Source organism: Gymnoscopelus braueri, assembly GCF_963280865.1.
Source record: "Gymnoscopelus braueri genome assembly, chromosome: 23".
NCBI classification, from domain to species: Eukaryota; Metazoa; Chordata; class Actinopteri; order Myctophiformes; family Myctophidae; genus Gymnoscopelus; species Gymnoscopelus braueri.
In genome coordinates, this window is record NC_137625.1 from 4,853,039 (window position 1) to 4,858,038 (window position 5,000).

Here is a 5,000-nt window from a genome sequence, read left to right on the forward strand (position 1 = left end):
CTCCTGGACAAGTCTGGGCTTAACCATGGCTTATTAAATGACGCTATAGAATAGAATCATTAATTTTATCCCGCAGGAGCGACCGTGGCCGAATTAGAGATTTGATAGATCTTTTTTGGACAATTCTGACAGCACTATAAGCACGGACATGCGCAAAGGAATGCATGTATTCCAAACAGAGAGGAGCGTTCGGAATAAAGTGTTTACATGGTCAATTCCGATTGGTATATCCCGATTCAAACGGTCTATACCACCCCTCCTAACCCGAATGAAAATTCATTCGGGTCAGACTGGAATGGAATATTCTATTCCAATTGAGGTGTTTACATGAGCATTTCTATTCTGAATGAATTCATCCATTCATTCATTCCGAATAGAAGTGTATTCATTCCGAATGAAACTGTCCATGTACCCGCAGCCAGTGTCTATCTATGACGACCCTCTTGCCTTTCTTACCGCCAGCACGCCTCTTCTTGGGACGAACCACCACCTGGGGGGGCTGAGAGGGTGGGGGGCATATTTAGTATGTGTATATGGTATATGGTATATTTTCAATATTTACACTTACAAATGTTGTACTTTTTACTCCACTACATTTACCTGACAGCTTTAGTTAGTAGTTGCTCTGCACGTCTAGATTGTTTCTGTTAAACATAATTAAAAAAGCCCAACGGACGATTGGAGCCCTTGTCGGTGGGCAGGAACTTTCCCCCTGCACCACTGGTATGGCCCCTGTTTCTTATTTTGTTAGGCTAAATATTTAACTGCCCCAAGTGGGCGAGAGGCCCAGAGCTCATCCAGAGTCTTTCAATAACGGGTCCGGGCCAGTTGGCCATTTAGAATGTCGAGTACTGTCAAAAGCTTTAAAATACAGTGGATACTTAAGAGTTTTGAAATGCTGCAGCCAAACTCTCTATAATGAAACAGTTAGTATTTACAAGTTAAAAGAAACAGTTAAAAGAGGTTTAGAAGATCATACATCTGCAGGAGGGTTCTGCAGGCTGGAGGCCGGACTCATTGGATTCTCTGAAAATCTAAGCAATAGAGAGAGAAAGAGAGAGAAAGTGAACTCTATGGTAAATAGCAGATCTAGCTCATAGCGTGGCACTGAGTGCCGCGCTAAGAGCTTGTAGATCTGCTATTTTTGTTTAAATGCTGAAAATTTGGTCCAAATCTTTGAATATATATTTTTTTTTTAAGCCAATCGGGATGGGGTTCATGAGATCATGACTTACTGGTTAACAGAGGTCAGGGGTCCAGGTAATGGTGTGTTCTTTGTCCTGTCCTGCTCAACCAGGATGTTGTTGACCCTATTGAGTCTCTCCTGCTCAGCCATGTCTGTCACACACACATTTTAATCATTTATTCACATATTAAATGAGTATCACATTTGGTTCCAACAGATGTGGTGTAAAATTAATAAATGAATGAATAGAAGGGTTGCCTAACAACCAACTAGCCAATCAGGGCGTGACCAAACCATCCCTCCAGTCTATACATTTATACAAGTTTAAAACATGTATAAATGTATAGATTACAGCTCACCACTTCTTCACATCAACATTGGAGGGTTAAATAAAGTTATATTATAAAGTTTAAAACATGTATAAATGTATAGATTACAGCTCACCACTTCTTCACATCAACATTGGAGGGTTAAATAAAGTTATATTATAAAGTTTAAAACATGTATAAATGTATAGATTACAGCTCACCACTTCTTCACATCAACATTGGAGGGTTAAATAAAGTTATATTATAAAGTTTAAAACATGTATAAATGTATAGATTACAGCTCACCACTTCTTCACATCAACATTAGAGGGTTAAATAAAGTTATATTATAAAGTTTAAAACATGTATAAATGTATAGATTACATCAACATTAGAGGGTTAAATAAAGTTATATTATAAAGTTTAAAACATGTATAAATGTATAGATTACAGCTCACCACTTCTTCACATCAACATTGGAGGGTTAAATAAAGTTATATTATAAAGTTTAAAACATGTATAAATGTATAGATTACAGCTCACCACTTCTTCACATCAACATTGGAGGGTTAAATAAAGTTATATTATAAAGTTTAAAACATGTATAAATGTATAGATTACAGCTCACCACTTCTTCACATCAACATTGGCAACACGTGTCCTGAAGTGAGTGAGACTGACCACTAGGGGGCATCAAAACCCCAATTATGTCAGCAATTTTCTATTGCTTCTGATCACATAGTGGTTCTCAAAGTGTGGTCCAGGGACCACCAGGGTTCTTTGAGGAGGTTCAACATGGACCCTTACAGGTCTGTAACTCTGATAGTGTATAAATGGAACCAAATGGACCCTTACAGGTCTGTAACTCTGATAGTGTGCACATGGAACCAAATGGACCCTTACAGGTCTGTAACTCTGAGAGTGTACACATGGAACCAAATGGACCCTTAACCCTCTAAGACCCAGTGATCCCTTTTGGAAACAATTATATTTTATAAAGAAAGATGTTTAAATATTTTATATTATTAATATATAATATTAATATTTTTCTGTTATTTTTTTCACCTCTAAATCCTCATTGGGTCCTATTGTTTAGTCTTACAATGCCATTGGCCAGGATATTTGCATATAAATACCCCCCACAGAGCGGGGAATCATCACAACTTGAAAAATCTCTGTTGGAACAGCATCTCTTTTTTCTCTGGAAGATATTCCTCACAAAAACGTAAGTAATATGCCTGTAATATTTGTTTTGGTGAACATTACAATGTCTAGAACATGTACATATGTTATTATTGTGAAATATATGTCCCAAATTTAAATTAGAGCATTATTCATACTTGTGTCTTTTTGGAATCGTTGGGCCCTCTTGGTTGCAAAAAATACAAGGGCAGGCCTACTGTTCACCTGCTACTGTTCAGCCTTATATATCGTTTTCACAATAGATTTAAATAGTTATATGTGTATTTCCCCCACTTTGCATTACTATATATATATATATATATATATATATATATATATATATATGAGAGAGAGAAACAGTGAGAGAGAGTAGGCTATATGTGCATTTTTACTTTAATTTCTAATTTCCAATGATATTTGTAACCATTGTTTTAACAGTCAGAACCATACAAGCTGGTTCCTTTGTTCACAAAAACTGAATTGTTTGCTTTGAGCAGTAAGCCTCAGAAAATGTCCACCCAAACTTTCTCTCTCCCCCTAAACAATACATATTCAACCAATATATTCCCTTGTTATTTCTCAATATGTTTAATTTGCTTTCAATACTACAAGGACAGTGGGACCACTGTGGTACTTGTTGGGGGTTGTGGGGGTTGTTCATTATTATTCATTATTCAATCAAGGTGTGGTGGGTACTTAGGGGCAATGGAATGATGCCCACTTAGGGGCAATCATCATCACACAATATGTTTGCCAGACAGTATTGTATGACTTGTGAAATGTTGTTTCATCATCACTGCAGTAAGCAGTGATGTGTAAGCACTACTAAATGTACTAATGGTATGTCTTTATTTCATTTCAGAATGCCACAACAACAGAAAGGGCCTCGCTTCTCAGCAAGGGATGTTCTGGATATCGTGATGAACGGAGAGAGTGATGTTGACATAGACATCAATGAGTCAGATGAAGAGGACTGTGGCATGGGGTCCAAAGAAAACCAACCACCCAGTGAACCACCCAGTGAACCCACAGACAGTATTGTGTGACCACTGACAATGGTTTAGGTTATTAGGTTTCTTTACTACATATATTGTACAGATTTTTATTTTGTTGTTCTTTTAATAAAATTGATTTAAAAATATGGCTTATTGGTGTTATTATTCATAATGTATACTGTTCTGAGGCCAAATATTATTCATAATTGATCTGAGGCCAAATAATAAACCATATAAATGAATCCTTAAGTTGTTTTAGTGAAGTAATTACACATTTGCCATGTTATCCTTAAAAATGGCCTATAGGAAATTTTGCTACCTGATGGACCCAACGTTTCCATATGGAAACATTTGCATAAAAACTTACCAAAACATAAAAAATAAAAAAAACATTATATTTTCCTCTCCTAAGTACTCCTACAAGACCATCTGAAAGGTTAAAAGATTTTTTTTGCAAGTAGAAATATATCCGGGTCTTACAGGGTTAAGGGATTTTCCATTGATGGGGAATCCAAGCTAATAGAAACATCAGTTTTTAATCCAGGAAAGTTAGCATGTTATAATGGAAGACATTGTTCTCACATTAATAATAATAATAATAATAATAATAACAAAGAAAAACGGAAATCCTGTTTGAGATGACCAAACCGATGATGTCACTGGTAGGCAGGTTTCTGAGACAGAGTGAGCAGACAGACAGACAGACAGACAGACGGTTGAATTAACAGGAAACACATTGACGTGACCTAAGTTAGGTGTGTGTGTGTGTGTGTGTGTGTGTGTGTGTGTGTGTGTGTGTGTGTGTGTGTGTGTGTGTGTGTGTGTGTGTGTGGTGTGGTGTGTGTGTGTGCGTGTGTACTCATGCTGTCATGTGGTTGTCGTCAGGCAGAAACTTTGTTCGTCCAAAACTCATACTTTACTTTTCAGAAAATGTAAAAAATAACCTTTATTATTTATTCACAAGCTGTTTTTAATACTTTATATTGATTCAATATTCATAAAACACACTTAACTTTAAACCTGTCAAACCCATTGTTGGCATGTAAAAGGTAAAGCAAATATCATAGTAAAAATCTGTCAAAAGTAGCAGATCTACAAGCTCACTACGCATCACATAGCTGCGCATTGTGAGCTTGTAGATCTGCTATTTTCACCAATTTATCAACGATGACATTAGTCTACTTTAAGGGGGGAAATGACATAAAATGATGGAATATGAAGATACAAGGTTTCTGCCTGACAACGACAATATGTAACTTCTGCTTTGTGGTTATTACCTCCCCCCACTTCCTGTCTGTCTCTCTCTCTATGCACTGACACTCTACAGCC

The 5,000-nt window shown here is 36.7% G+C and overlaps 2 protein-coding genes across 4 annotated transcripts in view; one reads left to right on the plus strand and one right to left on the minus strand.

Annotated features, from left to right (window-relative positions):
• The window catches only part of LOC308079306 (NACHT, LRR and PYD domains-containing protein 3-like), a 201,639-nt gene that overhangs the window by 125,690 nt on the left and 70,949 nt on the right, over nucleotides 1-5,000 (plus strand). For all 3 annotated transcript variants that reach the window (XM_080420727.1, XM_080420730.1, XM_080420731.1), the window contains exon 2: nucleotides 4,999-5,000. This exon is cut by the window's right edge and continues 128 nt beyond it. The gene's annotated coding sequence lies outside the window, so the exon portion shown is untranslated. The remainder of the gene's footprint in view (nucleotides 1-4,998) is intronic.
• The window catches only part of dusp16 (dual specificity phosphatase 16), a 182,731-nt gene that overhangs the window by 25,852 nt on the left and 151,879 nt on the right, over nucleotides 1-5,000 (minus strand). The gene's annotated exons all lie outside the window — the stretch shown is intronic.